We start from the raw sequence: 13027 nt of genomic DNA, 5'->3' as shown, positions 1-13027 counted from the left end.
CCTCCTAGGCAGGCTGCAGGTACATCCAAGAGGGCTGGATCCTTAAATGGGTAATACAATCTTAAGGTCCTGCTGGGCCTCACCGCTTGCCAGCCTCCCTCTTCTTTAATGCTGTCACTCTACCACGTTCACAGTGAGGCACTGCATTTCCTGATAGGGGTGAGGGTCCCTTGGAATGTAACGAGAATCCATTCTTGAGTCAGGAAGGAAGGTAAAAGGCCTTAGCTTTCAAAAAGATTCCAAAAGTTTCCTTCTTAGCCACTCTCTGGAACTCAGAATGTGGTCTCTCAGAAGCAATGTTATACGTGGTGGTCAAGATGCTACCCTAAAAAATCTGTTCAATGTCTACTCATAAAAATACAGAATTTTAAGCTTGGTGGGTGAAGGAAAACTGATATACTAGGAGATTCTTTAGGAAAAACTGTGTTTCCTAAGTGATAGTGGTTGTGTGTCATAAAAAAAAAAAAATGAGAGGAGGCCGGGCATGGTGGCTCACGCCTGTAATCCCAGCACTTTGGGAGGCCGAGGCGGGCAGATCAAGAGGTCAGGAGATAGCGACCATCCTGGCTAACATGGTGAAACCCCGTCTCTACTAAAAATACAAAAAAGAAATTAGCTGGACGTGGTGGCCGGTGCCTGTAGTCCCAGCTACTTGGGAAGCTGAGGCAGGAGAATGGCGCGAACCCGGGAGGCGGAGCTTGCAGTGAGCTGAGATGGCACCACTGCACTCCAGCCTGGGCGACAGAGCAAGACCCCGTCTCAAAAAAAAAAAAAAAAAAAATTAGAGGAAAACAATATTCTTTTTTTCCCAAAATTATACCTATCTGCCAGACACTGTGTTGGCATTTGAAATTCAAAAATGAAAAGTCCTATGATACCTCCCTCAAGAAGCTAGCCGAGGAAGACTAACCTTGTAAATACATAAGTACAATAAAATCTTCACAGACATTGCGATAGAGGTCATCACAGTTAAACAAAACAGAAAAATAGAAGTGAATGTTGGTTGGCAAGGGGAAAGGAATTTTAAAGCAGGGAGGGCTGATGGGGTAAGGAATTAGATGAAGACCTTTAGGTAGACTTTCAGGGTTCATGGGCACAATGGCCCTGGATCTGACACTATTTCCAAATGTCTCTTTCTTTTACAATAAGACCATTACAGTTTAACTTCTCAAGCACTGTTGGGGTGGGTTGATTGTTTTTTGACTTTCAAATTATCTGAAGGGAGTAGAGGTGAGAAAACTTGCAATTTCAAAGGGAAAAGAAAAGAAGATTTAAAAGGTATGTAAACCCAGGAGAAGGACTGCCAGAGGGGGATTTGACTCAGTATGGAGGAAGGAAAAAGCATAAACCCCAACACTGGAAAAGAAACAAAATGTCAGTTCCCCACATCAACCACTGGATGATGAAGCTGGCTCAGGACAGCTTGGGTGCTATCATGAGAGCAGAGTGGGTTAGGAGTCCCTGTGCTCCCAGAAGTATGAACGTATGGGATCACTTAAAATCAGATATTTATAGTATTTTCAGATCATTTATTAGTTCCACCAGTATCGAGCATTTACCATTTATAAGGAAATTTGCAATTGACCTGTAATTAACAGGGTTAAAAAATTGAGTCTGTCATGGTCCTTGCCCTTGAGAACCAGTTAGGGAACTAGACAGCTAAATATTATTGAACGTGATAAGGGCCCAAACATACAATGCTCAGGGAAAAGCCACTGATGTTATATTTAAACAACACAGACAAGAAAATATTTCTTTTGTTTCTTTCCCAAGAAACTCCTGTGGGGTGGAGGAAAACTGATATACCAGGATATTTTTTAGGAAAAACTGTAAGGTATTTCAGTAATTGGTAGACAGTAAGACATTACAAGGAGGGCCATGGGTGATTGACCTGAGCAGGTAGAAAGAATATACTGAGCAAGGGACAAAAGAGAACAAGCATTTATTAAGTGCTTACTGTATTTCAGGTACTTCACATATAAGATCACATTTAATTGTCATAAAATCCTTCAAGGGAAGGTATGTATATCCATTTTTTTATAGATTAAAAAATTGTGGCTTACAGAGGTTAAGTAAATTCTCCAGAGACACACAGAGAAAGTGACAGAGCTAGGATTTGAACCTTTCTCTGTCTGTTTCCTAAGCCCTGACTTCAGAACACAATTCAGCACGGGGTATTAACCATGCAGGATCTACTGAGCCCCCACGGTTGTTCTGCAGGTAGAATGTGATTAGGGAGTCAAAGTGCCTTTGGAAAATGCAGGCATTAGACAAGCATTATTTGTTAAAATAGTTTGCGGCTATGTTCTCCCCTTGCTGGTCTTCATTCAACAAATATTTCTTGTGTGCTAAGCCAGGCACTGTTCCAGGCACTCAGGATATAGCAGGGAGAAAAGCAGATAAAATCTTTACCCTGGTGGAGCTGACATTTCCCCAAGCAGGACAGTCTGCAGACATGAATAAAAAGATTGATCAGCCATGTGAGAGAGAGTGCTTAAGGCTGAACTCTCTCTCTCTCTCTCTCTATATATATATACACACACACGGTTATATAGATGTAGTTATATATATAGTTATATAGACACAGTTATATATAGTATATATATAGACTATATATATATATATACTCTCTATCTCTCTCTATATATACGCATATTCACTATTTGAAATATTGAAAAATTGGAAACCCAAGAGACTAAATGTTCTTTAATGGGGACTTTTTTTTAAGTATGTTTCCATATTATGGAAAACTGTGTAATATAGCTATTGCAAAGATGGAAGTAGCTCTTTTTCTGTAGTGTCATGGAAAGACCTCCAAGATCTATTAAGGGGGGAAAAGCAAACTCCAGGACAATACATGACATGATCCCATTAATGCCTAAAATAAATACTACTTGTTTGTGCTTGTTTGTGTGTGTGCATGTGTGTATTCACATACTAATATATAGTTATATGTGAATACTTGATATAAATTCAGAGAAAAGTTCTGGAAAAATACACACCAACCTGACAACTGCATTGCTTCAGGAGAAGAGAGGGGAACTTGCAGGAATTGGTGTGGTCATGGTACTTATTCTGACTACAACGTATACTTCTTGATTTCTGATGATGAGAATACATTCACATATTGCTTGCATAATTGAACAGGGAGACAGATACATGCGTGTGGGTATAATTTAGTTATAGCAATATGATTATGGGTGACAATTGTTACTCTTTTAATCTCCTTTGATGTTGTTTTAATATGTCTATGGAGTGAGATACACATAGATGGGATGATGCCAACACATAAAAGGTGGAATTAAAATATGGCAACCTGGCTTGGAAATCTCGCCTCTCCCCACCCCTCCTGCAGTTTATAGTGAAACCTTTTTTAAGAGCATCATGGGATTTTGGATGGAAATCCTTGATCTCCCAGTTCTGAGGCACATGTAATTATTTCACAGTTATTAGCCTCAAGGATCTTTGCGATAGATATGACTTCATTATGAGAGCATAAGGCCTCTCCCAGCAGTAATTGAGCTTTGGGTAGAGCCAATGTGGGGGTTCTAGTGTGTGAGGAGTGGCTCCCAACAGGATTCCCCTGGTTTCTGAACCAACTCAAGCAAGCTGGCCTTAGCTTTGGCTGATCCCTGAAAACCAGCTAATGTATCCCACCCAAATCTCTTCCATTGTCTCTCTTTGTGACCTTGGGCAAGTCTTTGCTGTTTCTGGGTCTCCAGTGGAAGGAGTTGAACCACATGGCCTTTAATGTCATTTCCTGTCCCAAACTTTTGATTTCTATTATGACAAGTTGTTACAGGAGCCCTCCATCCATGCATTCATTTACATGCACCTGCTTGTGTGCTGGGGACAGAGAAGCAAGGAGGCACATCCCCTGGCCTTAAGGAGCTGCTCGTGGTGGCATCAAATTCTTGAAGATGTTGAAGCTGGTGGATCTGCTAGAAACTCAGACAGTTTCCCAGAACTGGACTTAGAATAGATGTGTGGGGATCCCTCTCCACTCTCTGCCTCTGGATCTCTTGGGTAAAACTGGCCTCTGTTCCTCCAGTCCCTTTATTCTAAATGTAATGCTGGTAGAGCCTCTACCTCTGCTGGGTGGCTTCTGGTTCTTAGAGACTAACTCACACCTATTTACAGGAGGGAATAAAGAGTCTCAGCATGGGGACAGGGATGGCCTGAAGTCACAGGAGTTCTAGGTGGACTGGTGATGGGACTCAGGGTCCTCTGGCCACTCCACTCATTCAGTAAACTTTTATTGATCACCTGCTGTATGCCAGGTGCTTTGCTAGATTGTGGGAGCACAAGTGTGAATCAATGGAATGATTTGTCAGATGTGTGTTGCTTTTTATTATAAAAGTGATATATGATTCTAACCACTCACATCCTTACAGACCAGGATGTGAGTGGTTAGAAGCTCTCCTGGACAGGACAGTATCCTCAGTTAGAGAACCCTCAGATCTGTGCCCTTCTCTGGGGGCTCCAGAGAATTTCCCCAACCAGTCTTATCCCCCAAGGAGCAGAAGGCTGCTGGGGAGGCCCAGGTGCAGTAGACACTGAGTCAGGGGCTGGGGTCAGAAGTCAAACTGTACTATGGCAGGAAGTGCCATAGTGCCCTGGCCAAGACCAAGCTGGATTAAGGGGAACATGCTTCCATGGGCTGAGGGTGGGTAGGAGTTTACTCAGGAGAGAGGAAAAGAGGGAATGTGGCAAAAGTGGAGAATTTGTGCCAAGCTGACCCAACCTCTCCTTCTCTCTCCACACTTCCTTGCTATGTGACCAGGTCAGTGGCTCAGCCTCTTGAGCCTCAGTTTCTTTTTCCATGAAATGGGAATGATAACAATTACACTTGTTCTTCTCTCAGATGATGATTCTGAAGATCAAACAAGGTGATGGGTAGAAAGGTAAATTATAAAGCACTTTAAGATATAAGCTAATGTTGTTGTACTTTGAAGTGATGTATCTTCCTGCTTCCTAACTGACCCATCCCGCTTTGCCAGGTCTGTTGTGTGAGGTTTCCAGTATGGTGGGTGCAAAAGCAGTCATGGGGGTTGGGGAAGGAATCCCTGGCCTGCTCACCACTTGTGGGCTACAGGGGGCCATCCAGAGTTCCTTACAAGGCAAGTGGGCAAGCTGGCATTGGCATGGGCACTTCTGAGGGCACTGGTCCCACCCTGAAACTCATCAACCCAATGCTGCATATGTGACTTCTCCCATCCAAGAGTGCCCAGGGGATGGGGTGATCTGCAGCCTGATAGGAGGCTGCAAATAGCATTTTTAGGACATTTGTGGGCTCCTTTGAGAGAGAGGCTATGCCATGGTCCCGTGGGTTCCTCAATAAGAAGAAGGGACTCTTTGGGGGCACTAAGAGCCAGGGTATCAGGAGACCCAGTGGCTTCTGGTCTTCATGTGCTATTAACCTTAGGCAACTCACCTCACCTCTCTAGGCAGATTTGTCAGATGTGTGTTGCTTTTTATTACGAAAGTGATATATCATCCTAAAAATTTTAAATATGACAGAAGAGGAGAAAGTCCAAATGAAGGTGCTCCCCCCTCACCCCCTTGCCATTAGTCCATTCTCATGCTGCTATAAAGAACTACCCAAGACTGCATAATTTATAAAGGAAAGAGGTTTGATTGACTCACAGTTCCACATGGTTGGGGAGGCCTCAAGAAATTTACAATCATGATGGAAGGAGAAGCAAACACGTCTTTCTTCACATGGAAGCAGGACAGAGAAGTGCTGAGCAAAGGAGGAAAAACCCTTTATAAAACCATCAGATCTCATGAAAACTCACTCACTATCACAAGAACAGCAGCATGGAGGAAACCATCCCCATGATTCAATTACCTCCCACTGGGTACCTGCCACCAGGTCCCTTCTACAACACGTGGGGATTATGGGAACTACAATTCAAGATGAGATTTGGGTGGGGACACACCCAAACCATATCACCCCCTAATCCTACTGCCATGGAACATCTGCTATAAAAATTATTTTATATATACAAATAGCTATGTATGTTTATTAAGCAGAAGTTGGGATCACAAGGCTATGTTGTTTTCCTGCCAGTTCTCTTCATGTGTTGATATACCTCGGACTTTGCTCCATCAGTGCACAGGTCTGCCTCATTTGTTTAACCAACTGCATAGGACTCCAGACTTTTGGAACCCTTTTCTGAATCTTTACACAGAGTAAATTCCCTGAGATGAAATTACTGCATCAAAGTATTTCTCTACACTCATAATACGTTAAATATGATCATTCCCTTTTAAAACTTTTGACAGTGGTGAGTGAAAATAATATTTTATTGTTCTAATTTTAAATTGTTTGATTATTAGCGAGGTTGAGCATTTTTTGTATGTTCATATTTCTTTTTCTATAAAAAGCTTTGCTTCTATCTTCCCAATTTTTCTATTGGAATGATAATCTTTCTCTTATCTGAAAACAGCACTTTATATAGTAAAGCTCTTAATCTATTGTTTGTCATACAAGTTGCATTTTTTTCCTAGTTTGTCCTTTGCTCATAGTATGTTTCTCATACCAAAGATTTAAATATTTATGCCGGCAAAATTGTTGGTTTTATCCTTTATGGAGTCTGAGGCTTATCTCTCTTCAAGAAAGTCTTTCTCATTCTCAAGATTATGGGATTATTGTTTTTAGTCCTTTAAATAACTTTTATAATTTTTTAAAATGTGTACGTCTTTAATACATCTGGACTTTTTTTCTGTGAATGTAACTTGAAGTGAGGACCCACTTTTTTTTCTTAATGGATAACTAATTGTTCCAACATCATCTGCAGAACAATATAGCCCTTCTCCATTAACAGGAAATACAGCCTTTATCGCATACTAGATTCTTATATTTTCTTCTATTTATTCTATTCTGCATTCTATTTTGTTCATTAACATATTTGATATTCCTACAAAATTAGCATACTGCTTAATGACCCTGACTTTGTAATATCTTTTAAAATCCAATAGGGCAAAGCTGCTCTCATCTTTCTTCACCTAGGAAAACTGTTCTCATGCATCTGTTCTCCTAGATAATATTTAGAATCAACTTGCCAGTTATTTTAATCAGAACCATTATTGGAATTGTATCAAATGTATGAATTAATTTGGGAAAGAGTTGAAATCTTCACAATATTTGGTCATTCCAACCAGAAACACAATAATTTATTTAGATTTTCTTTGATGTACTTCATTATTTGCTTCTAAATAGGTCTTGGATGTTTCCTGCATGAATTAGTCATTGCATTTTCAGTTTTGTGGATGATTTATGCTTTGTTTTGTTTTGTTTTGTTTTGCTATAGTGAATGGAATAGTTTCTCATTTTATATTTTAACCTGTTTACTATTATATGAGAAAACTAGTTTGTGCCTGGTAATCCTTGTGAATTCTCTTATTTCTGTTAAGTAACCCGTTAAATCTCTTGGATTTTTCCCATTTAATAACTGCTTTACTTATTATCAAAGTAAAGCATGGCTAGCATAGAAAATGAAAACATACAAAAGGAAAGAAACAAAAACTACCTGGAAGACTTACCCTTCAGAAATAGTTACACTTAACATTTTGATAAATGTCCTTCACATATATATGCATATAGTTAAAGACAGTATAAGAATATATACATAACTATACATATGTCTACTGAAGTAGACATATGTAGATATCTAAAAATTAAGTAGACATATGTATAGTTTTCAAATAGCATTATAATATGCATGTTTTATAACCTACTTTTCCTGTAAAATATTACAAACCTTCTTCCACATAACTCTTTTTTTTTTTTTTTGAGACGGAGTCTCGCTCTGTCGCCCAGGCTGGAGTGCAGTGGCGCGATCTCGGCTCACTGCAAGCTCCACCTTCCGGTTCACGCCATTCTCCTGCCTCAGCCTCCCGAGTAGCTGGGACTACAGGCGCCCGCTACCACGCCCGGCTAATTTTTTGTATTTTTAGTAGAGACGGGGTTTCACCGTGTTAGCCAGGATGGTCTCGATCTCCTGACCTCGTGATCCGCCCGCCTCGGCCTCCCAAAGTGCTGGGATTACAGGCGTGAGCCACCGCGCCCGGCCCACATAACTCTTATACATTACACATTATCGTTTTAATGGCTGTTTTAATTGTATGACTTTATTTAAGCAATCCTCTAACTTCAGACATTTAGGTTGAGTCTATCTGTTAATATTATAAATAATTATATAGTAAACATCTTATTAGCTATATCTTTATAAGTATTCATAGTTGTTTTTTAGAAGAAATTTCTAGAAGTGGAATTTTTAGGTCCAAAGGTATGCAACAATCTAAAGCTTTTGTGACAAATTCACAAATTGCATTTCAGAAAGTTTGTGCCAATTTATTCTCCCACTTACATTATTAAGATATTTGTTTTGTTTAAGATAAGGTCTGGTTCTATCACTCAGCCTGGAGTACAGTGGCATGATCATAGCTCACCACAGCCTTGAACTCACTCCTGGGCTCAAACCATCTTCCTGCTCAGCCTCTCAAGTAGTTGGTACTACAGGCATGTGCCATCATACCTGGCTAATTTCTTATTTTTGTTTGTTTTTTTTCATGTAGAAAATTACAGGAGTGAGCCACTGTGCCAGGTCTATATATTTTTTTAATCTTACTTTCTTCAGTAGACATTGTATCATAGGCATTTCCTGAGGTCTTAAACTCAGTGGCAATACTGATTGAATGGTAACAGAGTATTTTGACAGGACCAACCCTCTGCTGGACCCTCGGCTGTCCCTTCTGTTGCCTGAGATAAACCTAAGAGCTCCTGACTTCCAAACCAAGGGACTTCATTTGAGGAACAGGATCAGGGCATTGAACTCCATCTTCTCAAGCAGAGCTAAAATGGTTAACTCAGCCCCAATCCTTTGCCACCTACACAGAAAGGTGGCTGGGAGGCTCCATGAAATGTTAATCATTCTAAGAGATCACTGCCTACAAGTAGCAGAAGAGTCATTTGTGCTTTAAATAAAAACGCCTCTTCCCTGTCATTTTTTTTATCAGGGAAAAGACTGTCATATTTCTCCCCATCAGGTATTCGCTAGGCAAGAAACTCACCTAATTCAGAAACCCTTCCAGCAAGGGGGATATGTTTTTCTCAGCAGCAAATGACTACAAACACATCTGCATTGACAAGTTACAACTTATATCCTTCTATGGTGTTTTTGCTCTTTTGAAATGTTAATAAAAACTTAATGTGGAAAAAAAACAACTTTTTCCAAATATGTGTACCAATGGGCCCGAGGCAACTCATACTTTCTTATGAAATAAAGTAGGTCACTCACATCAATCATGTTGTCTTAGCACATTTTTTCCAAATTAGGAATTTTCAACCCATCATACCAAGTTATGGCATCTCTTTTCCAAACATTTCCTTTTAATATGCTCTTTAACATGATAAGCAAATCTAATAGAATGCATTAGTGTCACTTTCCAGTGATGGAGTGTTTCCTCCTCTTGCAATCCACGATGAGTTCAGGAAAACATTTTTACTAGCTCCCTCTGTAACAGTGCGATTGCTTGTCAAAAATATGACAATGACCCCAAAGCTGTCAAGATCACACTTGGGTGTCAGCCTTTGAAAGATTACCAGGAGTTCCTTCCTTGCCTCTCCATGTGTCATATATGTAGAAACTCAAAGGATATGTGTGCACAAAAACAAAATCATAAATCCAGATTGTGTACGTGAGGGGAATGTTTAAATGTGGCCTGTCAATTCATCAGTACTGCGTATGAATTCATACTATCCTATATAGATCAAAAGCTTGTACTGGACCTCATTTGAAAACCACATTGCTCGCAGAACACTTCCAAATCTCCTAGATCGTGCAGAAAGGGAGGATCCTTGGCTTAATATGTGTGAAATTCTTCAAAACCGATTGCCATCTTTTGCAAGTGGCTTTGGACCCTGTGCGACTCTCCTTATAACTCATTTGAGATAAATATATTTGCATGCTCATATATTTGACAACGTTTGTCTGGCAAAAACAGGGTATTTGTTTCCCCTTGGACCACTGGTTCTTGGGCTCATGTGTTCAGTGTTAGCACTTGAGTTTCTTGAGGGATTTTTTTTTGTTTCTTTGTTTGGACAGAGTTTTGGAAGAAAACATTTGGGAAGGTTGGAATGGGAGAGGTTTATAGAGTGCCCAGGAATTCAGCTGTTTCAGGCTTTGGGCCACCCAACAGGAAAACATCTGAATGGAAAAGGGAAAGTTCAGTCTGTTTTCTGGATCTTTGGCCCCCTGGGTCTTTCATCTGGACATGTGGGGTCATGCAGACACTGGTTTACATTGTCCACACTGTAAACCACATCACTTCTCCTTCACACCTTGGGGTGGGGGCAGGTGATGTTATGGACTCCGATTGGCTATAGCTTCCTGACACAGCACCACTATTGTCGGGAGCTGAAGACTTGGGGCTGTGTATCCTAAAAAACATCATTAACTCACTATTAACAAAAATGACTGTGCTGGGGCAGTGGAGGACACAAAAATGAGACACAGTTCCTGTCCTTTAGCAGCTTGAAGTCAGGCTTGATGTCAAGTAGAAGGTGATGAGAAAAAAAAATTGCCCAGAGGCCAGGCATGGTGGCTCATGCCTATAATCCCAGCAATTTAGGAGGCCGAGGTGGGAGGATTGCTTGAGCCCAGAAATTCGAGACCAGCTTGGGCAACTTAGCGAGACCCATCTCTACAGAAAATAAAATATGAGCTGGGTGTGATGGTGCACACCTGTAGTCCCAGCTACTTGGGATGCTAAGGTGGGAGGATCATTTCAGCCTGGGAGGTGAAGGCTGTAGTGAGCCATGATTGCACCACTGCACTCCAGCCTGGGTGACAGAGCAAGATCCTGTCTCAAAAAAGAAAAGAAAAAAAAAATGCCCAGAGACTTCAAAGGAGGGAAAGGCTGCCACCAGGTAGAGGTAGATGAGATATAAGATTGGGGTGGAGACGACCTTTGAACCAGGCCCATGTGATTAGGCTTTGGATATGCACAGATGGGGAAGAGCATTCTTCAGAGCAAGATAAAGGAGCAAGCCTGGGAAAGCATGCAAGGAGTGGGGGTGTGACGACAACCCGGGACCAACGGACAGCAGGCTGCAGGGAGAGAGGCAGAAGAAATCAGGAGAGGCAGGCCTCAGCAAGTGTGTGCAAAGTCTCGAATGCCAAGCTAAGGGGAATAGCCTCTAAGGAGTGATCCCCCTCCCATGACCCCAAAATGGTTCTGTTCACATCAACACATTTGTCTGAAAGATTATTAGGGTGACAATGTTTTCCTTGATGCATTTGAACACCCCCAGTTTTCTGTTTACACTTCACCTTCTACACATAGGCAAATGCTATAGCAATGAAGTTTTTCATTGCCATGGTTTGAAGCACAGTCTTGGAAACTCCTGCTAGACTCAAAACCATCATTCACAGGAGTTTAGGATTCTCCCAAGTTATATTGTTTTCCATGAGTTGATTAAAATTTGTAGATGCAGCCCAGCATGGTGGCTCACGCCTGTAATCCCAGCATTTTGGGAGGCCGAAGCAGGCGGATCACGATGTCAGGAGATTGAGACCATCCTGGCTAGCACAGTGAAACCCTGTCTCTACTAAAAATATAAAAAATTAGCCAGGCGTGGTGGCATGCGCCTGTAATCCCAGCTAATCAGGAGGCTGAGGCGAATCGCTTGAACCCAGGAGGCGGAGGTTGCAGTAAGCCCAGATCATGCCACTGCACTCCAACCTGGGCGACAGAGTGAGACTCCGTCTCAAAAAAAAAAAAAAAAAAATTGTAGACGCTGCTACTTTTCTTCCGGCCCATGGCCCCAGGCGGGATTAAGCAATGCAAGACTTCAGGTGCTTTGGTAGATGCATTCGCTTGTTCGACAAATACTTATTGAGCAACTACTATGTGCCTAACATTGTTCTAGGTGTTGAAGATGATGTGTGTCAACGAAACAAACAGGGTCCCTTCCTTCATGGGGTTGACTTACTGGTGGGAAAGACAAAAGGTGAGCAAGATAACTTCAGAGAGTTATAAGAAAAATAAAGGAAATAAGCAGAGAGTTACAATAGAAAGTAACTGGAGGCAAGAGGACAGCCATACAGAGAAGCTGGTCAGAGAAGACCTGAAGGCCGAGGAAGAAAAGGAGCCATCGAGGTGAAGGGCTGGGAGAAACACACCAGGTGGAGGACACAGCAAGTACAAATGCATGGTGAGCTAGAAAAAGCCAGTAAGCAAGAGGGAGCGGGAACAGATAGGGCTGGAACATTGCAGGAGCAGATTTGGGATTTGAGGGACACCAGGAAGCTCCTGCATCATTTTAAGCAGGGCACTAACAGAGCTATGAATGTTGGGGTGCCCGCTTAAGAGCCACCACTAGCCACCATCTCCTTTGGCCTTACCGTGGCTGAGGTCCCCACAAAGGCAAAACAAGTGCTCAGAGTGCATTAGCTTTTATTTTTATAACAACTTTGTACCCAAACCACTGTAGCATTTTTAATAACAAACTGGCAGAGAGTCAGACATCTGTACTTAAAAAAAATATCCAAGCCAAGTATTTCTAAATGTTTTATATTTACTTGTAACATTAGAATAACCATGAGGTTGCTTTTTGCATAATCGGAACCATTCTCATTAGGGTTCGACAGATCTCGTCCTTCATGAACTCGGGTGGTGGTTTTCATTATGGCAGTGACATTGATCTGACGGGAGTGAATCTCTCCTTGCATATTTGTGGGAAAGGGGGGAAGAAGTTGAGAGAAGCCAGGGAAAGCTCTAGGAAAATAAGAACTCTGGAAAGATAACCATCAACTTGTCACTGTAAAGAGCCCAGGCTTCAAAGTCCAGCAGAGCTGGGCTAGAGAAAAAGCTGGATGACCTTGGGTAAGTCCCTCAAGCTCTCTGAGCTTCAGCTCACTCACAGGCAAAATGGGGATGATCACAGAACCCCCTTCCTAGAGTTGTGATGAGGTCTGATATGGTTTGATTGTGTCCCCACCCAAACCTCATCTTGAAT

The 13027-nt window shown here is 41.6% G+C and overlaps 1 long non-coding RNA gene across 1 annotated transcript in view; it reads left to right on the top strand.

Moving 5' to 3' along the window:
* The first annotated feature begins 4940 nt into the window (after positions 1-4940).
* LOC134731112 (uncharacterized) overlaps positions 4941-13027 on the top strand; it is a 40273-nt gene continuing 32186 nt past the window's right edge. Inside the window, exon 1 of the long non-coding RNA XR_010113211.1 lies at positions 4941-13027. This exon is cut by the window's right edge and continues 21889 nt beyond it. This is a non-coding gene — a long non-coding RNA (uncharacterized LOC134731112).

Source organism: Pan paniscus, chromosome 8 (assembly GCF_029289425.2).
Source record: "Pan paniscus chromosome 8, NHGRI_mPanPan1-v2.0_pri, whole genome shotgun sequence".
Taxonomy (NCBI): domain Eukaryota; kingdom Metazoa; phylum Chordata; class Mammalia; order Primates; family Hominidae; genus Pan; species Pan paniscus.
This window is presented reverse-complemented; position numbering and strand designations above follow the sequence as displayed.